At 40.4% G+C, this 23,913-nt stretch overlaps 1 long non-coding RNA gene across 1 annotated transcript in view; it reads left to right on the forward strand.

Annotated features, from left to right (window-relative positions):
* The window catches only part of LOC104003183 (uncharacterized), a 110,056-nt gene extending 89,892 nt beyond the window's left edge, over positions 1–20,164 (forward strand). Inside the window, exon 6 of the long non-coding RNA XR_001711396.4 lies at positions 20,122–20,164. This is a non-coding gene — a long non-coding RNA (uncharacterized LOC104003183). The remainder of the gene's footprint in view (positions 1–20,121) is intronic.
* Positions 20,165–23,913: the final 3,749 nt, after the last annotated feature.

Consider the following 23,913-nt stretch of genomic DNA (forward strand, 5'->3'; position numbering starts at 1 on the left):
GGCCATGTTGTTCTGGCACTCCTGACCTCCAGGCCTGCCTCAGCTTCCCAAAGTGCTGAGATTAAAGGCATGAGCCACTGTGCCTGGCCTATTTTCTTTAATTATAGATTGGTTTCCCACATAACAAAAGACTGCTGGCATCTTACAATTCTTCTGAGGGTGGGCATGGGGAGGGACGGACGTGGAGGACTTCATTCAAGTTTGAATAATTAGCAGGGCTTGAATCTAATGGCCCAGCTCCGACCAGGTGCTTACCCAGACTACCCCTTCTGGAGGGGCCTCAGGGAAGAATGTGGCAGTTGTGCCTCCACCTGCTCTTTCCCAGGAGGATGGTGTTTTAGGAGGTAGGCAGTTCCATAGGCTTTAACTGTAGTAACACTAGTTAAAAATGTGTTTTCGTCCTTACTGATTGCGCGTGTATGATACAGGACTTGTTTAGGTATCTGCCTTCCAAGTACAGATGAGGGTTTTCCACACTGGAAAAATCTTGACTTGTTGTATTACTCTGCTCTCATGCTGCCATGAAGAAAACTTGAAACTGGGTAGTTTATAAAGGAAAGAGGTTTAATGGACTCACAGTTCCATATGGCTGGGGAGGCCTCAGGAAACTTATAATCATGGCAGAAGGCACCTCTTCACAGGGCGGCAGAAGAGAGAATGAGAGTGGAGAGAAGGGAGAAGCCCCTTATAAGACCATCAGATCTCATGAGAACTCACTCACTATCGTGAGAACAGCATGGGGCAAACCACTCCCATAATTCAGTTATCTCCACCTGGTCCCACCCTTGACACCTGCGGATTATTACAATTCAAGGTGAGATTTGGGTGGGGACACTGAGCCAAACCCTATCAGCTGTGAAGGCTGAAATGAGTGGAAATTAAGTAATAGTCTGTGGAACACAGAGTAGATGGTGGGGCTGTCAGAAGAGACAATACGAAGAAGGAAATTACAAGGTGGGAGCTTAGGAGCCTGGCTTGTGTGTGGCGCAAGTCCTTAGATTCTAGGCCCTGTTGTGCCTCAGGAAGGGAAGTAACACAGCCTGAGAGGTGGTCCAGGACACAGGTGTAGGGCACGCTGGACTGAAGGACATGCTGGCTTGATCAAAGCTTACGTAAGACATGAGGATGAAGGATAGTGGTGCTGTTTGGTGCTCACTTGATTTGCCATTGCACTGGGTTGCCTAGCGTCCACCTGCACCCCTCCCCAAATCCATGTCTACGTGGAACCTATAATGTGACTTATTTGGAGATAGGGTCTTTATAGATGTAATCAAGTTAAAATGCAATCCTATTGGATTCTCATGAGTCTTAATTAGTGACTGGTGTCTTTCTAAGGGAGAGGATAGGGGAATCTGGACACACAGACACAGCAAGAGCACCATGTGATGCCGAGGAGGAAACTGGAGTGAGGCAGCCACAGTCCAGGGGACAGCAAGCACTGCTGGCAACCACCAGAAGCTGGAAGAGGCAAAGAAGCATCTTTTGCTACAGCCTTTGGATGGAGCATGGCCCTGCCAGCACCTTCGTTTTTGACTTCTAGCCTCCAGAACTGTGAGAGAACACATTTCTGTTATTTTAAGCCGCCCAGTTTGTGGCACTTTGTTAGGACAACCCTGGGAAATTGCAACAGATGTGGCACTTCAGTTATGAGCTATAGTCTTTCTGTCTGTCTACTATTATTTGAATTTGATTCACCAACGAATAATATTTTCTTCAAAATGTTTTAAATTATGAGCACATATGTGGACACAGATACCATATGTCAGAGGCTCACGACTTGTTTCAAAAGTAAAGTGTTGCACCACTTTTAAACAACTCAAATCCATAATTAAAATTCCGAAGTTGGGGTTGGTGAGGAGTGATTCTCCTTTGCAAAGCTGTCTTTGGGGTCCTGCTATGTCACACTCAGAGAATTCCTATTTTATATCTATGAGTTGTCAGAAATCCTAAACTTTCATTGTTAAGATCAGTTATACAACGTTTAGAGAGGAACACCTATATGAATTTACTAAAAAGAAATTTATCTGAGAGTTAAACACAAGCCATTAAATAATACACACACACACACACACACACACAATATAAATCACTAGTTTTCCTTCTATCAACCACCACCACCCTTTTTAGGAACTAAACTCCTTAAAGTTTTCTTTGTTTTAGAGTATTGCCGGATTTGGATGAGAAATATTAATTTCCTCAACTGAAGTTCTTCAGATTGCCTCTCCAAATGTCAATGCTATTGGGCTTTCCCTGGGAAAACAAAACAAGATTGCTGTCAGAGAAGCAGTTTGCAGATCAGCAGATCAAGTAGATAACAGAATCCAGGATGCTATTATTAGCTATGGAGAAGGCAGTCAGTTTGCAGGTTACATAAGTGAGGGAAATGGTTGCATTCTGGGAATGAGGAAAGAAATGGAAAATTGATCAGTAAGAAAGATCTGGGCTGCTTTCTCATTACCTCTTTTTTTCCCCACCAAAAAGGAAAAAAATAAAAAAGTCCAGAATTGTGCTGTAGTCTTTCTGTCTGCCTACTATTATTTGAATTTGATTCACCAAAGAATAATATTGTCTTTGTTTAAAATGTTTTAAAGTTGATGATAAATCCTGAGTTCAGGTCAGTGGACACAAGTGAGAAGTAAAAAGTCAAGCACCTTATTATGGAAATGTTGTTTACATCACACCCTGGTTTTGCTGCGTTACAGCTTATAGAATAGTTGACAGCCCTTTCTCAAGTTTCTGTGTATTTCTTCACAGTCCATAACAATCTGACTGTTGGTTTGCAGTTTCTTTTCTGATGAGATTTTTTTGGCATGTGAAAATGCAGAGCAGCTTTAGTTCTACTCCGGGTTGTTTTCCTTTACCGTTTTTATCATTTTGGGGGGCCTATTTTTTATTCAGCAGCGTGTTTGGTGCTTTTGTGGTTATTTTCTAACCCTTGGCCATGGCATACTTAGTACTTAATTTTGGACAGAATCTTTTCTGATGCTTGTCAGCTTCTATTTTACTCTCTGTGTTTTCTTAGTATGTAAAACTCAACCACCACTTATTGTTTTTTGAAGATAATGTTGGTTGTGCGCCTGGAACGACTTGAATAAGCTTGCAATAAATGATCCTATCCAAATGAATCAAAGAGTATGTGCGGGGCACAGCCGATAACCAGTGCATGCAGACGGTATCAGTAAAAACTGTCAGCTCCCCAGTAAAAACACCCAGAACTGCCACAGGCAACTCCTCATAATAGAACTTTTGCAGGGAACAGTTTCTTTCCAATGACACTGCTTTTAACAGCCTCCAAACATTCTTCCTCTGTGTGCACTCCACCTCCAATCAAAAACTGAAATTCCAAATCAAGTCTGAAATACTTTTTAGCAAACAGCTCAATTCTTAATCTCCTGAAAATCAAGGAACCAGATCTTTAGTGAAAATACATTCAGAGCAGCAGCCTCTAAACAAGGTTATCTTTACTTTCTTTCCTCAAATCACACTGCTGTGCCTATTCACATAATTAAGGACAAAGTGATGCTAGGTGAGGATACATTCAAATGAAGTCATGCCTGTAATCTGTAGGAAACGGGTACTAGGTATAGCCTGATAATATCCCTAGGAGAGCCACTTTGGTGCTCCTGGTTTGTGGTTAGATACAGCAGAGCAACCCTGGCAGTTTACTCTTTTTACATGCAGCATTTTAGTGGTGCATTTGTTTAATTGAGCACATCAGTTCAGCATTGTCTGAAGCGTGCATCATATCTTTGGGTCAGGCAAGTTCAGGAGTCTCCCCCTGGAAAAAAACAATGTACTTGTGTGTGTATTTTAATCTTGAAAAATCACTGTCAAAGAAATATTAAATGGTAAATGAAGACAAAAACCAATAAAGCAAGCAATAGGTAAGGCACAGGCATCCAGTGTAGATCTGCTGTTTATAACCAGTCCCTTCTCTATCAGGATGGATGGGTGCAGGATGGCAGGAAGCGGTCGCAGGTCTAGAAGTTGTCCTTTTAACTTCCTAGAAACAACTTCCAAGAATCTTGAGGCAATCCTTTTGAACATGTTATAGCATGTGGATCCTTTCTTCCCAACCTTCCAATAGCAACCCGTCTTACTCAGAATATAGCTAAAGGCCTTAGGATGACCCTCACATCATGACCCAAAGCCTCCATCCTCCCTCTTGCCCTCTTTCATGCTGTTCCAATGACACTGACCTTGTTCTTCTTTAAACACACAAAGACTGCTCCCACCTCGGAGACCTTGTATCTGCTATTCCCTCGACTCAGGATGTGTGGCCCACAGACAAGCAAGCTGCCCCTTTTCCCAATTCCCACTTTCTGTGACTCTGCTCATGTATCAGAGAGGCCTTCTCTGACTATCCAATCGGAATTACCTTGCGTTCCTCCTCCTCTTTACTCTCTGCTTTGATTTTCTTACTTTCTTTTTTTTTGAGACAGAGTCTCACTCTGTCACCCAGGCTGGAGTGCAGTAGTGTGATGTCAGCTCACTGCAACCTCTGCCTCCCTGGTTCAAGTGATTCTCCTGCCTCAGCCTCCCAAGTAGCTGGGATTACAGGCACCTGCCACCATGCCTGGCTAATTTTTGTGTTTTTAGTTGAGACAGGGTTTCACCATGTTGGCCAGGCTGGTCTCGAACACGTGACCTCAGGTGATCCACCAGCGTTGGCCTCCCGAAGTGCTGGGATTACAGGTGTGAGCCACCGCACCCAGCCTGATTTTCTTTACAGTACTTTTCCCTACATGGTAGAGACCGTCTAAGTCGTTTCCTCTCCATCTCCCCCACTAAAATGAACGCCCCTTGAGGACAAGAGCTTTGTTTTGTTGACTTCTTGATCCTACTGCTTAGAGCAGAGCCTGAGACATCCACGTGGTCAACAGGATTTTGGTGTTACTGCCATGGTTATGTTATGCGATATGGCAAGAGAGACTTTGCAGATGGCATTAAGGTTGCTAATCATCTGACCTTGAGGAGATTATTTTTTATTATCTGGGTGTGCCTGATATAATCAAATGGGCTTCATTTTCTCAAAAATAGAAGAGGGAGGTAGGAGAGTTCATGGAGAGAGATGTGACCAGGGAAGAAAGACACGGAGAGATGCAGTGTTGCTGGCTTTGCAGGGGAGGAAGGAGAGGCATCAGCTGGGTGTACTTTGGAAGCGGAGAGTGGCCCTCAGCTGTCAGCCAGCAAGGCGATGGGAACCTCAGACCTAGCGCCTCAAGGAACCAAATTCTGCCGATAATCAGCCTGAATGATTTAAAAAAAAAAAAAAAATGATTCTTCCCTGGAGCCTGAAGAAGAGTGCAGCCTGTGGACACTCTGATTTTTGGCCTGTGAAACTTTAAGCAGCGACTCAACTGAGCCCACCACACCTTTAACCTATAAAAACTGTGAGATAATAAGTTTATGTTGTTTTGAGTATGGACGAATAAAGAAAAAAATAATAAAGCATAAAATAAATCACCTAAGGTATATTTTGGGTTTTCAGATTTGATATCCAGAAAGAACCAAATGATTTCTTAAGCTATCTGCTATTAGATGGAGAAGTACAAAGTAAGGGTGTATGTACATAAGACATACACTCAAAAGCTGTGAAATTGAATAGGTTTTTAAAAAAGATTGCTGTTGAAAAAGAGCATGAATTCTCTTTTACTTAAAAGATAATCGTCGTAGAAAAAAGTGAAAATAAAAAAGGGGGAAAAAGTTGTTGGTTAATGTTTAAGTCTCAATTCCATCATTCGCAGGCCAAGTGACCATATGCAAGTCACCCAAAGTTGAGATAATGATAGTATCTACCTCCCAAGAATGGTAAAGAAACAAAAAGACTGTGTATGTGGTAAAAAAGTCATAAACTATAAGTTATTAAATATGATAACTCAACTCTCTTGTATGTACTGGAACTATTGTCCTTAGAAGAGTTCTTCGATTCAATTCTGATAATTCTGAGATGTTGATTTTTCAGAAGTGCAACTTTTCTCAAAACGCTTTGGTATGATACTCACGCATATGAAACAATGTACTTTAGCATAATATGCATACTTTAAATGAGAATATTCTCACTTCATGATTATGTGAAAATGAGAAGCTAGCTCAAAATATTTATGGCATGTTTAAGGCTGATTAATCTTACGATCTTGAAAACATGATCATTTCACAGTTTCTAAGCTAAAATGGGATGTACATTATTGAGCTATAAAGGTCTTGGAATGAAATTTTCTCCTATATTCATAGTTGTGTAGGAACTAGCATAAGAAATGGCATTTTGCTGGCTGAGCTGCAGCTCAGACGCTGCTGTCTATGTGCGCTGGTGAGTGGCGAGTTGGGGTGGCTCAACATTTTCCCCAACAATGTGGATACGTGTTTTAGCATGGGGCTTTCATTTCATAACTGGAAGAAGAGAATGTAGTCTGTCTGGGTATGGAGACTAGGTTATAAAATGTTATGAAATTGAATAGGCTTTTTAAAAAGTTGTTGTTGAAAAAGAATGTAGATTCTCTTTTACCTGGAGAGGGATAGATGGATGCAGTGGAGTGGCTGGCTAGCATCTCCTTCCTGCCTGGCCTGGTGGATCCAGGGTAAGTGAGGAATGAGGGTCCAATGCTGTTGGAATTGTATTTACCAGAGGATTGTGAGCCTCTTGGCACAAGCAAGTAACAAAGTGATACAAAGTCAAAGAGGCAGTTATCCCCACCACTTCTAAATGGGACTCTGGTGCTTGATGAGTCTCTGGAGACCAAATACAAGCATGAATTAGTGTTGCAGGGACCCCCAGGCACTGCTGGTGGGAGCACATCTCAGAGCAGCCCTCATGGAGCATGATACACAAGACTTGGTGAAACAAAATCTGCGTCTTACACCATGGCCACCCGCGCCCTATTCCACTCCTTGTATATACACCATGGCCACCCGCGCCCTATTCCACTCCTTGTATATAACCCCAGGAACCTTGTATATAACCCCAGGACCCTTCTCCATGTAGTAGAGAGTAGTTGAAAGCAACTTAGTGTTGAAAACTAGGAGAATGAATAAGTAAAACGAGATGGATGCATGCCATAGAATAACGCCAATCACTCAGAAACAATGGGTTATATGAACATACTGCAACATAGATGAACTTTTAAAATAGTGTTCAATTTGAAAAGTTAGAAACAGAATAGAAACTACAATTCATTATCATTAATGGAGATAAAATCATTGCATATTTTAAAGGATCAAACATACCAAAGCACAAGCAAAGTGGGTGCCATGAGGGGAAGGGGAAGAGAGTGGGAGTTAAAGATGTAAGAGTAAACAGTGACGTCAGCATTATGAAACCAACCAGTAAAATTGGAGCTGAAGAAATGTATCTAGCCTTGGGTTATGTGGTTATAATATAATTTAGTCCTTTATTTAAAAATGATCTACTTGTCCTTATTTTGTCTAATTATGATTCCCTCCATTAGCTTGCCAAATCTGGATGGATTGTAAGAGGTAAACATAAGATTAAGAAAGCACCAAGATGACACTAAATACCTGTTGATATCTAGCTGGCAGTCTTGATTTCCTTATATAGTAGTAGATGGCCTAGTATCTGAAAAGCATTGATGGTCTGTGTGTGTATATATATATGTATACCATCAATATACATATTATGTGTACATATATGTACATATGTATACATGTGTATATATGCATACATATATGTACACATTATATGTGTACATATATGTATGTATGTATACATATATGTGTACATATATACAGAGATAATTCTTATATATGTATACATACATACATATATGTATACATGTATATACACACACACAGATAATTCTTAATTCAAACATGCCAGAAATTTGGAGAATTTTTACAAATACAGGTGAATTTAAAAGGTAAGAAGTATTCTGTTTCCTGAAACACCACAAATCTCTCGTCTTTGTGAATTACATACAGTGTTTGCTAATTATAGAAGGAAGATTTGCCTCTTTATCAAATTCTTTTTATGCCCTGTTTGGCTTCTTGAGGCCAGCATTGATTGCAAAAGAAGAAACTGGCCTTCTATTAATATCTACCTTGCTTATTTTTTTTCTGTCCCATAAAGAGATTCTTGCAAAGGAAGTTGACTGGAGTTGGTGAATTATTTATGCTCTATAGAATTAGGTTTTGTTGCCAATCGCCTTATTTGTGTTACTTTCTGAGGTAGGCAGAATAATGGCCCTTAAAGATGTTCACATCCTAATCTCTGGAACCTGTGAATATGCTACTTTACATGACAAAGGAGAGTAGGGGCATTAAGAAGATGGAATTAAGGAAAAAGCAGGAAAATGCACTTTCCCCTGGAACCTCCACAAGAGAATGCAGTGTTACTGAAACCTTATTTTTTGCCCAGTGAGACCTGTATCAGACATGTAATTTACAGAACTGTACATTATTAATGATTAATTTTTTTTTTTGAGACGGAATTTTGCTTTTGTTGCCCAGGCTGGAGTGCAATGGTCTGATCTCAGCTCATTGCAACCTCTGCCTCCAAGGTTCAAGTGATTCTCCTGCCTCAGCCTCCTGAGTAGCTGGGATTACAGGTGCCTGCCACCACACACAGTGTAGGGAGACCCCCTGAAACTACTGCTATGGAATAAAAGATGAAATGCTCCTGATTATTGTAAATACAAAATTGCATGCAGGATTGTGTAAAGACAATGCCAGGTTGGACTGCCAGAACGAGCCAGCAGCGCGGGATGTGCTTCCCCCTGCAGAGGGCCTATGAATGGACGTGCAGTCAGGGAGGTTTCACATCACCAAGATTCCTATCCCAGAAAAGCAGATGTTCATAGCTCTGGGAATGGAATGTGACCCTCATGGAGAGCCTATAAATGGACACATGGGGGTCACCCATCCTTATGGATAAGATAGGGCTACAAACGCCCTCATCTTGCCAGGGCTTTTCTAGGCCTCTTTAGGGTTAAGGCATACTCCCTTCTGAGAATTTCTTGTCTAACCTGTTGTCTAGCTTCACGTCCTGTTTCCATGAATTGTTTGTAACCAGCTTTTGTTGCAATTGTTACTGCTGATTCATATCTTGCTAATCATAGATTATGGAAAGACTGTGTTTCTGTTTTAAGGCTCTGTTAGAAATTACTGATGCACACACTATGTTGTAAATTCTTATCTCTGTATACTGTACTTCTACCTACAAATGTACTGTACTTCTACATACAAATGTTATGTTAAAGAATTACTTCATCCCCATGTGACCATCTCACCTCATAATCAAATGACCCTAAATCCCTCACTAACCTACCCCCGCCCTGACTAAACTTAATAATAAATGCTGGTATATCCAGTGCATTGTTGGCACTGTGGGACCAGAAAGCAGTGACCCCCCGGACCCAGCTTTCACTATCTTGTGTGTGTCTATTATTTCTCAACCTGCCGATCCGCCTGGGAACAAAGAGAGAGCCCAATTGCATTGCGGGCTGCTGGCCAGATCCCACAATAACCCAGATAATATTTGTTTGTAGTTTTAGTGGAGACAGGGTTTCAACATGTTGGCCAGGCTGGTCTCAAGCTCCTGACCTCAGGTGATCCACCTGCCTTAGCCTCCCAAAGTGCTGGGATTACAGGCATGAGCCACCGCATCTGGCCAGAACTGTACATTATCAAAACTGTGTTGCTCTAAGCCACTAAGTTTGTGGTAACTTACAGCATTGGAAGAAAATTAATGAAGTCTCTGGGTTTTTGTTGTTATACAGGCATAATCATATGCCTATATAATGATATACCCTCAAAGTTAGGTTAGCAGTACCTATTGACAACATTTCTCTTTTTGTAGGGTCCACTTATTTTTGAAAATCATTAATTTTTGGACTCACAAGATAGACTGCAGACAAAGCTGTTAGAAAAATGTGGGGTACTTATTAGTCATTCCAAAAAGAAGAAAAAAAGTGAAATATTAATATTTCATGGAAAGAACAAACCACAGGCTATCTTAGTAATTAAAAAACTCTGAAAGACAATTAACTTTTTATTTTAAGTTAATTTCAAAGTTTTATTCAGCACTGAGTTAATTGTTTTCAAGATTATCTAGTGGTCAAAATAAGTTATGGTTGGTGCCTGGATTAAGAAAGCTTCTTTAGAATAGTAGTGTTAGACAAATATGTCCACCATAGCACAGATTGTTTATAAAGAAAGCTAATTTGTTTAGAGAATGGAATGTCCAAAGATGACAGTGTGACCATCCCAAGAAACAGCTCCCATTATGAATTTTTAAAACTGTAACCGTATTTTATGTAGTTGGACTTTGTATGTGTGTGTGTAAATATGCAATGAAAGCTTATGACCAGTGAATGTGGTTGTAAGAAGTAGCTTAAGTGACCAGCATTCCTTCTAGGTTGAATACCAGGATGTTGTGGCAACCAGAAAAATAGAGATGTGAGAGATTTGATCGACCTGGTGCCCCAACAGTCATCCCCAAGTGAGACAGCCAGACATAACCAGCATACATCACAGAACACCTGACCAGCTCCCACCAGCGGGGCTTCTGTGGGCAAAGAAAGATTTAATTGACCTTTCTTAAGTTTCTGTTAAAGTATCCACTAATGGAGAAGAATTGGAAAGCATTAAGATGCCTACATCTTTCCAGACACTAGAAAGTAGAATGCTGTATTTAAGCAGAGACATGTTTTAACACATGCTGTGGGGAACTGGAGTAATGGAAGTGCTGAGAATTTCTCTAGCAGACTAGGACCTAGGGTAAGAGGGGAGGTTTAAGTGTGTGTGTGTGTTTATTATATTGAACCACTGTTAATAAGTAGTGGATCTCCTGCTGAAAACTAAAGGGGATGGTTTTAGTTCAGCTTCACATATTAGCAAGTCAATTTGTATGTTTTTCAGAATGTTTCTTTTTTTAACAGAATTATTTTCTCACACTACTTTCCCAACTTTTTCTTCTTCAAAAAGTACACATACAAATTGCATAATGGAAAGCTGTGTATTTAGTGTAAAAGAATCATAGAATTTACTTGAGGTCCAGTAATTTTGAACACCTTCCCCAATGCCACATGAAAACTTTGGAATATTTAAGCATTATGTGGTTGCCATGGTAGTACAATCTCAGCCTTATTCATTCCCTTCAGAAAATGAAAACTCATAGATATCTTTAAACTAATTGGATACCTTATAAAGATTATAGCAAATGGGTGTGGTATTTTTATGTGGCAACATAATAATTTTAGCCATCAAACTAGCACTATTCTACAGTAATGTTGAAGGTGGATGAAGTATATTGAACGAGTTTATGTGAGTTAAAGTATTGAAGACATTTACATAAATTTGCATGCATGTAACACTTTCTCTAAGAAACTCCACAATGCTATATCTGCTCTATCTTCTGTTTTTAACATTGTGAGTAAATTGGACTCAAAATTTACTGATTTGTACAACTGATATACAAATACTTAACTATATTTCTTGTAACTCATTTCATCTTGTTCACCCCTATTCTGGCTGGAAATGTCTGGCTTTGTCCACCAAGGATGGACAAAGTCCATCTCAGTCTCTCTTGAATTAAAACGTGTCAGCTTGAGTTAATTACTCAGTATTTTAGTTGTTCTCGCCCTTTCTCCCACATTGCACTGGGATGCAAAGGGAAATCTACAGAATATGATGATGTGGATTGATAGGTAGAGGGAGTCTGGGGGAGGTAGCTGCTTAAGTGACTACAGCTGTCATAATTCATAATTGGTTTTCTCATATTGGTCAAGGACCAAGTCTCCTGTGTGAATTCAGCCTGCATCTTGCCCAGGTTGGTGCAGCTGGTTTTGGCCTTTTACAATGAAGTCCTTTTGTCCCTACACTTGGTGACCAGTGAACACCATTCACAATAGTACACATTCTTTCTGGGACATCTGGTAACATCATAGGGAACCATCTCGGATGTACGTTCTTAGATGCTGTGCTGACCACGGGGCCCCTAGGAGACATGGGTTTTCCAGGTCTTTCAAGGGACAAGGGATCTTCCAGGTTGTGTCCAGGGAAGTAAGAAAGAAGCTTCCCATCTAGGATCTCCACCCAACCTCAAATGTTTCTGGAAGTCTTTATTGCAGTCTCTCTTCTGAGATTCAGTTCAGAGGGGAGAGAGGAGTGTAAAGTCTAACCTCATGTCTCTCTCTCTCTCTCTTTCATGCCTCAGCATCTGAACCTATAGTGACCAGAAGAAATTTCTTCCTCTGGGGTGCAAACTTCCCTTATCTCAGATATCTTTATGTCTTTTCACTAGGACTAACTGTAAAACTATGTTCAGATGTGTAAGCTTTGCTCCTAATAAGAAAAATGCATTTTTTTTGCTTGTTATATAATCATCCCACATACCCTTAAGCAAGCCAGGCTTGCAACTCACTGTCTTATAAGGAAATTTAATGATGTCTAATGAGGCCTCCAAAGGGGAACAAGGTTCCCTTTCTCTAGGCTGTCTCCAAAGAAGTGGGGAAGGAAAGCAAGATGGGGGGTTATCTCCAGATTTAGGCTCTTTCTAAAAAGTTGGAAGGAAAAATATCTTTATCTTTCTTGGCTATTCTTTTTCTTAGAGCCACACTTGAGGTTTTCTACATACAGTGGCCATAAGGTGGCTGTTGGTTGATGTGTTTTACTTTCTTTTTCTTCAAAGTTATAAGTAGGGAGAGAGTCTTTTTACAAGTACCTTGTGAATGGCAGTCTGGTTCCTCTGGTGTGGTCAATCTTAGGCTTTCAGGATGCCTCAGCTGGTTTCAGTGGTCCTGGAATCTGAGTTGGATGCAAGTCAGGCTGGATTTGTACTTGTGCCACTCTGTGAGTCACTGGCCAATCTGAGAAGTAGCACTAGGGAGAAATTAACTCACAAGAAAGGGACCTTGACAGACTAAATTGGAGACAAGTTCACAGGAAAGAGGTGTGGAAATCAGAGTCCATCATTTCCTGGACCAGCTCGCAGGTGGGCTTCAGATGGCTGTTGAACTGAAGGGGCAGGAATGTTCTGAGAAGTTAAAGGAACATAGTGCAGATAGCTACATCAGCTAACAAAATATATCAACCATACTCCCCTTCATGGCCACTGGTGGAAGGAATCCATGAGTTGAGTGCCTTGTAAAATGTTTCCATAATCTCTTGGGGAGTGGCAGGAATGAATTTCTCACCATGGGATGGAAAGAGCCATCCACTAAAGACACCACTTGTGAAAAAGCGAGCACCCAATTCACGCCTTAGAGCAGGGAGCCTTTATCTGAAGTCATTGAACTTCTGGGGAAACCATCGATGGCAGCCAGGGTGATTTCTCACGCAACCATGTGTGTGTGTGCCTCTGTGCATTTTCTCAGGAGAGATTCTGGGGCTTTCAGCCGATTCTCAAAAGAGTCCCTCACTGCAAAATATCAAGGGCCATTAGATGAATGGAAATGTTTTACTAACAAGTAACATAAAGCTTGCTGCATAACCCTTTTCTCTTTCCCAGAAATTCCAGTCAAACAGAGCAATGTCAGTGATCACAAAGTTCATTTCTATTTTCAGGAATCCCTTTTGTGATAAAACTCATATAAAAATGTCCACTTAAAAGAGAATAACAATAACCAACAACAACAAGAGAGAACAAAGTCTTGTCTTGGGTGTTTTGTGAACACTCTCATAAGGACAGTTACTACCAATAAGCAAAGAATGGAGAATATCTTTAAATCACGGACATTCCTTATAGGGTGTCCAGCTTTGGAAATTCATTTGTGAGCCAAGAAGTGTGTGCGTGAGGATGAGCGTGGCTTATGATAAATAACTTACTGTAAAGGGCAAGTTTCAGTGAGGAATTAACGATTCGTCCTCAGGAGGCCTTTATTTACTATTAAAAACCTGAGTGCCTTTTGCTGTTAGCAGGCTGATACTTACAGGGAAATTGATTCTCTTCACAGAATTTCCCGACGGTCCCAATAAGCCATTAAGCGCTCCTGGCCTTACCTTCCTTGGTTTAGTAGCTGCTCTGCCGTGGTCAGCATCGTTCTCTCTGCAGCAATTAGTGGCAATAAGTGGGAGCTCGCACAGTTGATGGTGTAATATGCCTGGACAGTGTGCAAGCAGCAGTTCTGAAATGCTTCACCGAGCAGAGCTCTTGTAATCAATGCCTCCCTCCCATCAGTTTTCCAGGTAGCAGAGCCTAATGAAGGCACACAGCAGGTGGTGCAGGGACCGGAGGATCTCCGGTGCGGAGCTTTCTGTCCTGGTCAGAAGGACCAGACTTTGCTTAACAGGCCTGCTACGGATCCCTTCATCTACCACCCCAACTGATGCAACTCAATTAATCCTGAAGAGGTTTTGAAAAAAAAGAGGCTTTTCCATCTCTCTCTTACAGCATTTTTGATTTCTAGCATTCCTTCTTGATTTTTTTTTTTTTGGAATTTCCATCTCTCTGTTTAATTGTCCCCATCTGTTCCTGCAAGTTGTCTACTTTTCCATTAGAATCTCTAGCATATTAATCCTAATTGTTTTAAATTCACAATCTCATAATTCCAACATCCCTGCCTGATGGGATTCTAGTCCTGATGCTTGCACTGTCTCTTTAGGATGGTTTATTATTATTATTATTATTATACTTTAAGTTCTGGGATACATGTGCAGAATGTGCAGGTTTGTTACATAGGTATACACATGCTATGGTGGTTTGCTGCCCCCATCAACCAGTCATCGACATTAGGTATTTCTCCTGATGTTATCCCTCCCCTAGCCCCCCACCCCCTGACACGCCCTGGTGTGTGATGTTCCCCTCCCTGTGTCCATGTGTTCTCATTGTTCATCTCCCACTTATGAGTGAGAACATGTGGTGTTTAGTTTTCTGTTCCTATGTTAGTTTGCTGAGAATGATGGTTTCCAGCTTCAGGGTTTGTTTGTTTGTTTGTTTGCTTTTTAGTATACCTTGTGACTTTTTGTTGCTGAGTTGAAAGCCAACATGATGGATGGGGTAAAAGAACCAAATAAGCCTTTCACGATGTGGTGGGAAGGTGCCTGTGGGTGTGTGTTGGGGGTGGGACATTCTATAGTCTTATAATTACATCTCCACTTGTGCCCTGGGCTGTGAACTTCACAAGTGCTTCTCAGTCCCCCTCCTCCACTCCTACCACTTTAGGTGGGACAGGATGGCTTGAGTGGGCTGGAATTGTTTTTTCCCCTTTTCCAACAGTGGGAGGTAGAATTGGGTACTTCCCATTTCCCAGGTCAGTTAGGGTCTGGTTAAAACTTCAGTAGTTTAAGGTCTGGTGAAATAGTTTCTCTTGCGGGCAGGCCTTGTTAAGAAGAACAGAATGCTCTGCAATATTTAAAAATGATTATCTTTCCCCTCTCCCTGCCAGAAGCATGAATAGGATTTTCTTGGATTTTCATTGTAAGGACCTAGAGGAGCTCCCAGAGGTAAAATTTATAAAACTGTGAACCGCCCCCGCCACCCCCCACCCCGCCGCTTCTATATTTGGGCTCCCCTGGAGTTTTTGACTCTCAGCCTTGTCCACACCAAGCCTCCAGCAATTTGTCAGTTACAATTTGGGTTTGGTGTCTATGGTGGTTTCGTGCATGGGTTTCTGCTCTGGTAAGCTATGATTCTGTATATCTGCTTGTCAGTCTGAAATTTTGGGGACTGTGGCTTGCCTTGTGACCTCACTTTTCTGACAGATCTAAGAAGGTTGTTAATTGTTTAGTTTGTTCAGCATTTTGCTTGTTGGGATAGAGTGATGACTTCTAAGCCTCTTACAAGTCCACAGGAAACAAGAAGACTGACTTATTTGGGTACAAAAATTTAATTCATTCATTATATTTTACAAAAACATTTTCGAAACCTTTCTCTGCTATAAAAGGAGCCTCTCTAAGCATTTCCAGTATCCTCATGATTTAATTACTCAGTATATGCAGATGATTCTCTATATTATGTCTCTGACCCTGACTCTCTACTATGCTATACATATTCACATGTCCATCTCGCTACCAGGTTGATATATTTGAATAAGCAAACCTCAGACTCACATGTCCACAACTGCAGTCAATATTTCCTTGTCCCTATTCTGGGATCTTTACTTGCCTCCTGCTCTTCTCATAGCCTCTGTGCTCCCAATCAGTGGTGCTGACATTTACCCAGTTCTCCATGTTAAGAAAATAACAACTTATCTTTCCAGACTGCTAATCTCTCACTGTCCCACATCCAGGCAATGAATAGGACTTGCTGCTTTTACTTCCTGAGGGTTTCTTGGATGCATTTCCCATCTCCACACTATTACCATGGTTTTAGCTTGGGCCACGTGGACTCATTCCTGGATATTGTAAAAATCTCTTAGGTCTCCATACCTTCAAAGTCACTCTTACATAATCTCCTCCACACACTACACAGAGTGTCCTCTCCACAGCTGCACACTGCAGAAGTCACCAAATTTGGTTACTTATTCTTTTCCATAGTATAATCTCCATTCCACTGCACTGTGTTCCTTTTTAAGATGTTATTGTGTCTCATTAATTAGGACAGCATAGTCTGATTTCCTCCTCATAAAACTAGTAGCAGTTTCTCATTCTTTCTTGGTCCCTAGTCCACGCCCCTCTCCTTCAAGTGATTGGTCCTCATTGCAGCCCACCTGTAAATCTGTGTAGGCTGATGGCCTGAATGACTTCTCAGACTGCACATGCAGGCTTTTGTGCAGCTGCCATTTACACGCTCATGGATCTGAATTATCTTTAGTACAAATGTCTTTGCTGAAATGCAGCTGTGCCTATGACTGGAATTCCAAATACAACATGGCCCAAATTGAGCTCCCCGCTTTGTCCCCAATCCCACTTTTCTTTCTGTTCAAGTATTTCCTGTGGTAGAGTTAGCATTATCAACCACCCACTTGCCCAGGTCAACATATGCAGACCCATACCCAGTCTTCTTTTTACTTCAGCTACAGTAATTCCCTGGGCAATCACCTCTTGTCCCTATGGTTCTAAATATTATCTAAGTGCTGATAGCTCCAAAACCCCTACCTCCAGCCTGGAACTCTTTCATACATAACTCTCTGCTTAACACCTCTACTTGGTGGGCAAATCATACTTACCATTTTGATATTCTTTAATACTACTCCGCCATTACTCCTTCCCATCTTGGTTAATGGTACCATCCTCCCATGTCTCTGGCTCAAAACAGAGGAGTCCAACTTGATACCTCTTGTTCTTACTTCTCATACTCATTCTATCAGCCCATCATATCAGCGTTGCATAGCCTGAATTCTAAACCAAACCACTTCTTATCATGTCTCCTGCTTCTACTCTAAGTCATTTGTTTTTACCTGGATTACTGTAGTGATCCCTTGATTTGACCTCCTGATTCTACTCTTATTCCCAATTCTGCCAATAAAATGCACAGAGAGGCTAAAGAGATTTTTTGAAAAGAAAATATCAACTTCTATCATTTTATTGCTTAAAATCCTCAAATTGCTGCTCATTAAAATTAGGTTACAATATAAATTCATTACCAGGACCTAAAAATCTATGGCTCTGGCTTCTGCCTACTCACTCTCCCTTCCCACTTGTTTACTCTTCTCATTTACCTTTGTTCTCACTCTTGAATAGGTTATGCTTTTTCTGACCTCAGGGACTTGGCATAAGCTTTTACTGATCCCAGAACACTCTTTTCTAGAGACTTGCATGACCTTTTCACACCATTCAAATCTTCACTCAAATGTCCTGTTTTCAGAAACATATGCCTGACCTACCAATCTAAGGAGGCTTTGCAATCCTTTCCAGCTATTTATTACATCATTCTACTGCTCATTTTATTCCTAGCCCTGGCTACCTTCTGAAATAATCTAATTCACTGATTTGTTTATGCAGTTAGTATCTGCTTCTCACCAAGCCCATCTTCCACTAGTACATAAACTACGTAATAACAGGAATTTTGCCTAACTTCTTCACCATTTTATTTTTAGGCTCTAGAAGCTTGGAGAGCATGTAGCAGATTCTCATTAAATACTTGTTGAATAAATTTAAAAGTTTACAACTTCATTTTCTTTCTCTTTCAAATCTAATGTGCATTTCATTAAATCCTGTTTTTATATCTCTTATGTATTTCTGACAGTGGCTCACCTCTCCAGCCTCACTGTTCCTAACGTAGTTTAGGTCTCCATCACCTCTCCTCTATACTGCTGAAATAACCTTATGTTTCTTGCCCACAGTTATACTTTCTCCAGCCAATTCCTTAAAACTTAACCAGAGTAATCTCTCTATAATGCAAACTTATTGATGTTTTCGTGTAGCTTAAACTATTTCATTGGCTTACCATTGCTTTCAGGATAAAATCTGAACTCCTTTGTTTGATTTCCAAGGGGTCCATGATACAATCCCTGCTTAATCCTTCTCTCTCCCTACCTTGATCTTTGACCTTTCCTGGTTCCTAGAAAAGTGTTCTCTCTTGAATCTGGAGCAGAGAATGCATCTCTTCTCTCCACTCTTCCTTCTCACCTATCTAGTTCTAAATGTACTTCAAATCTCACCAGAGTGGGCACCTCCCTCAGAAACTCACCACTGATGAGCCAATGCTGTGCTGAATACTTCTTCCATAAGTGAGCACAAAGAACTTTGTTTCTTCTATCTCAGAAATTAACACTTGGTATTCTAATTATATCTATCCTAAAGAGTTTAGCGGTTGAGAATAGAGACTCTGGTGTTGGACAGAGTGGGTTCACATTACCTGAACAGGCAGCCCTGGCCTCACTGGCCTCTACTCTCCAGAAAACCCTCTAGTCATTTTCACCCCCTTCCTTCCCCTCTATCTTCATGACTCTCAACCCAAGTGTTGTGGGACCGGAGTGAGGGGGGTAGGGCGCTTGTGCAGGATATTTATTTCTTGGAGGATGGTGGATAAGAGACCAAGTATGGAGGAGGGTATCCGTGGTGACGAGGGCGGATTTGACTGAAACGTGCTATGTCCAATGAGCGACTGAATGTGCGATGTAATATTAAGGATGGACAGTACTGGTCAATATCCCTGGGGGTTGGGTGTTATGTGGGGGTTAAAGTTGATGTGTTACCTGTATTTTTGAATACGCTGTTTAAGACGTGCCAATCAGCTTGTGTTTTTTGCACATATCATGTTGTATCTTTGGGATGTCTAGAATTTTTCTCTTCTATCTTACTGGAATGCTTTCTCTACATTGCTTTCCCATACAACATATTATCTCTCTTTGAAGACTTTTCACATATCTGGGTAAGTCCACACCAGGACTTCGTGGTACATGCAAATCATCTATTGAAATGCCCATCTTTCTTTATAGGCAAAACCTCTCAAGAGCAAGGACTATGTCTTATTCATTTTTATATTCATCAGGCTCAGTGCTGAGCACATGCTAAATGTTCATTAAATGCCAGTTGAACAAAGAGGGGAGAGAAAAAGAAAATAACTCGAAGTATAAGGTTCTTTGCCATGTGTTTTTCATGAAAGAAAGAAGATTTAAACAACAGGGAATGAAATTCTGCTTTATCTTTCTTTCATTCTCAAGAAAATACTAGGTTTTCTATCTTTTTTTTTTTTTTTCCTGAGATGGAGTTTTGCTCTTATCACCCAGGGTGGAGTGCAATGATACAGTCTCAGCTCACTGCAACCTCCCCCTCCCAGGTTCAAGCGATTCTCCTTCCTAAGCCTCCCGAGCAGCTGGGATTACAGCCATGCGCCACCATGCCCGGCTAATTTTTGTATTTTTTTAGCAGAGATGGGGTTTCACCGTGTTGGCCAGGCTAGTCTTGAACTCCTGACCTCAGGTGTTCCACCCACTTTGGCCTCCCAAAGTGCTGGGATTACAGGCATGAGCCACTGTGCCCAGCCCGAGGTTTTCTATTTCTAAATGGATGCAATGAATTCATTTGTAAAAATCATCATGTGTACTTTTCCCTCCTGCACCCCACATGGTAGTTAGACAAGTATTTGTGTTAGTCAGATTAGTCTATAGTATTAGGGACACTTGTCACCAATATTTATCTTGTGAACAGGCCTGGCTGTCTTCCAGCCTATCTCATCCTCTTCTCTCCATCCTGGTTTCGGTGCATCTCAGATTTGGTGCTCTGCTCTGCCTTTTAGGTGTCCGAGTGTGGAACTCTTCTGACTTTCCTATTTCCATTTTCCAGGTTGCACAGAATACAAAAAGTGGAAGGCTGAATAAAAAACAAGGTACAGACACAGTTCCTCAGAACATTGTTAGAAGTTATAGTTGATTAAAATAGGAAAATATTACTTGTGAAAGATTGTCTACTCTATGGAGAAAAGGTCCAGAATGTGAATTCATAAATAACTAAAATGAATAATCTCATTTCCCATAAGGGACAGATTAAAAAATGGATTTTTTTCCCCTTAAAACAAGTCAAATTGCAAAGAAGGAAAATAGGACCAATTGTGAATTTAAATGAATGCTCAAACTATTACAATTATAACTGCATTTCTTTAGAAGAGTTAAATATTTCTGAATGATTACAGATTAAGTTTATTTTCAAACCTCTGTTCAGATAATTTATTAAGTAGAAGGTGTCATTTAAATAGGAATTACTATTTTTGTACACTGTACTGAGAGGTTTTTTTCTTTTTCTTTTTCTTCTTTGGGTTCTGAAATCACACCAGTTGATTCTAGATTGAACTTTCAGAAAAGTTTCTCTAAATGCAAACACCCTTTTAAAATAAAACAGCTGAAAATATGGTTTGAGAGATTGAGCCAGTAAGATAGATATTGTCACCTACCTGGTGTTGTCTTTATTAACTACATTAATAAATGTTTCTCAAATGTAAGGAAACATTGAAAATAAACTGAGACTTAAAATTGTCAGCTCTTAACATCTGGTGGGGATGGGGCTAGCTATATTCTAGAATTCAAAGTTCTGAGCATTCTTAGTCTCGGTAAATATTCAAAATTACATTTTGAAAGAACTGAATACTATTTAAATACAATGAAGTAGAATAATTGGCAAATCATTCATGCCTACACATTTTCTTAAAGAATGAATAATCTACCTTCCTCCACAGTCATCTTCCTATTCAAGAGTTAGAAAAAGTTGTTCTGTACCTCATTTTGCTAAAACTTTGCATGTGAGTAATTATGTCTATCAAACTGTGTACGTGTTGTTTCTATAATAAAACCTTGTCTATCTAGGATTAATAGCAAAGATGCCTTAACACGTATGAACGAAGCATGACCTGCTATGATTGTTCTCACAACCAGACTGCTTCTAGAAACCTGATTATCAGCTGGTTCATTGAAGTGACTCTATTGATCATGTATACAGAACAAGTGACAACACCTATTCCCAGAGAATCCAGAATGCTTATACTTTAAGTGACTTCAGAGTTAAATTGGGCTGTTTCTTTGTGATCAAATATCCCTGCATTCCTCTTCCATATTCTGTCAAGTCAGTTAGCTTTTCCTGTGCTCTGCTTCTCACATTGTTTTTTTGTGAAATGACACAAAATGTCTCCATCATCTCCTGCACTTTTGGATTATTAATAATTGTGGGGAAGGAAAGGTCAAAACCTAGAGGGCAGACTGGGGCCTCTCAAACCATTCTCAAAGATTCCCTGATCAACCTACAAAGAAACATGCTCTACATTTTAGGATATTCAAAAAATAGTGAAAACTGACTATAATTCTGGATATTTTTGAAACTGCTTTTCTTTTGGAAAATCTTTGGGAAGAGGGGCTTCTCCAGCTGAAGTTCACATTTTAAATATTCATTAAAAAGTTGTCTTCATTTATTGAAGGAAAACTCTTTGCTCCAGGTTTTGGGAAAGAGGGAGGGTGGGAGGTGGTCAGCTGTTCTTACATTTATCTTTGATAAAGCACAGGTCGTTTTCCAGTGGCAAAGTTCTAATGTAAACCACATTGAGCCACGTTGGAGAAATTGAGAAGGAAATGGAAGCAGAGCTCATTTTGCTTTTGTTTTTGCTTTGAGTTCTTCTTAGTACCAAATTATGACCCAATAGGCAAATAGACATTAGTTAATGTACCTTGAAATTTCCACTAATTCTCTTGTGACTTTGGATCAGCTACTTCTTGTTGTATTAAATTCTCTCATAAATACTGTGAGTTGTGACTTATTGACTTTAACTAACAGAAAAGTGAATCTCAGTAAGTCAATGTGGAGTTAGGTGGCTGCTAGATGGCTAAATGGGAGCTGAGACTCAGATCGGGAGTGACTCGGTACCCCCCACAGGCACTGCGTGGCATGCCCTGTGTCTAGGAACTTTTCTGACGGCTTTTGTTTTTGTCATTTTTTTTGTTTTTAAACATCTGTCTAAAAACCATTCCCTGAGTGCCCTGGTTCTGCTGGGTGACAGCTTGCTAGCTTTATAAATGAATCCAAGTGAAGGTGATATTGGGTGCTAATCAGATTATCTGCTATCCCTCTGAGATGATACAACTGAATTTTAATAGAGAAATTCCTTAGATCATTTGTTAATGTGAAAGAGTGGATCTCATGCTGACACTAGGGTCACTTGGCTACCAGATGGAGCAGGTATTTTTGGCACATGTATCTGTTAGTGTCCTTAAAGTTGAACTATGTAGTAGGCAGCTCCTACTTTGGAAATTCAAGAGGATTGACCTTAATAATAGTGTTTCTGCTGTTATGTATGAATATGGTCAAAAAGATATATATGTGAATACCAGTCTCTTCCAGTATAATGTTATAGTTTTATCCCCATTTGTAGGAATTTATGGTCTAATTATTCCTACCGCATATTTGGACAACTGATCAAAAGGACCCCATTCTCTTTACTGACAGCTCCTGTTCAAGTGACCTCACTGCTTTCTGATGACCCCCACTGGCTATGCCACATTTCTGGTGCTGAATGGATGCACAACACGTCCGTACTCATCTGGGCTTCGATGCAGTTGTTCAATTTGAAAAGTAAAGCAGTACTTTAATGGTCCCTTCAGTTCTCACACTCAGTGTTTCAATATTTGTCCTGTTCTACCTGGCTTGTAATCAATCCTAAAACTTCCTCACATTTCCAGATGATGGAATGAACAATCCTGCGTATGGCTTCAAAACTGAAAACTCAGAACTTAAGGCTCTGGTCTGAAGTGGCCACAGTTCATCTCTGGCCTTGACAAGCCATTTGTTGGCCGTGGAACTCATTACTTGAAAGAGATTTGCTACAGCTCCTGTTATGGTGCCTTTAGAAGAAATAAAGATCTCCTGCCTCACTTCCAATACTTCTTTTATGGTAGCACCAGAAATCTTGATTTCATTGGCTTATTTGTGAGAGACCTGACCCATCTCCCAATATGCACTCTGTTCTGGGTCTGATGGATGAAGAGTCAAGGCCCCGCCTTTTGCTGTCCTGGGTAATAAATGTAGCTTACTGTGTCCACATGCCAGAGATGTAGGCGCCAGCAGGGCAGAGAGGGACACAGGACATTACAGCACAGAGTTCATGCGCTCTGTTTCAGGATAATGCGTTTTTGACTGCCAGGTGTAATCTTCACTCCTCTTTCGTGCAGCCCCCATCTCTCCTCTCACTCCCTATCCTAGATTTTAAATGGTTATACTTTCCTATGAATCCTCAAGTTTTCTTTTGTTTTGGAGCCTAGTACACTGAACATTTCTTCTCATGCATAAAAGATACCCTGGAAACTCCCACCACGGCTGCATAAGTATTTATTTATTTTTTATTTTTTGAGAATCAGGTGCTGAGGTAGTGCCTTTAAGAAACAAGCATTTATAGTTTTGTTATATGATTTGGTTCAGTTTTTATCTCCCATACTGTTTGTTTTTCAGGAGAGAAGAGGGAATTAAAAATATTACAGAAAGAGAGATTCCCTTGGTGGTTAATTTTAGGTATTTTGTGAAGAGATGAATTGGATCGGCTTTTGAAAGGAAATAGAACTAAAAGAAATAGAATAAATCAAATATAGATTAGGTGCTAGAAAA

Source organism: Pan troglodytes, chromosome 17 (genome assembly GCF_028858775.2).
Source record: "Pan troglodytes isolate AG18354 chromosome 17, NHGRI_mPanTro3-v2.0_pri, whole genome shotgun sequence".
NCBI classification, from domain to species: domain Eukaryota; kingdom Metazoa; phylum Chordata; class Mammalia; order Primates; family Hominidae; genus Pan; species Pan troglodytes.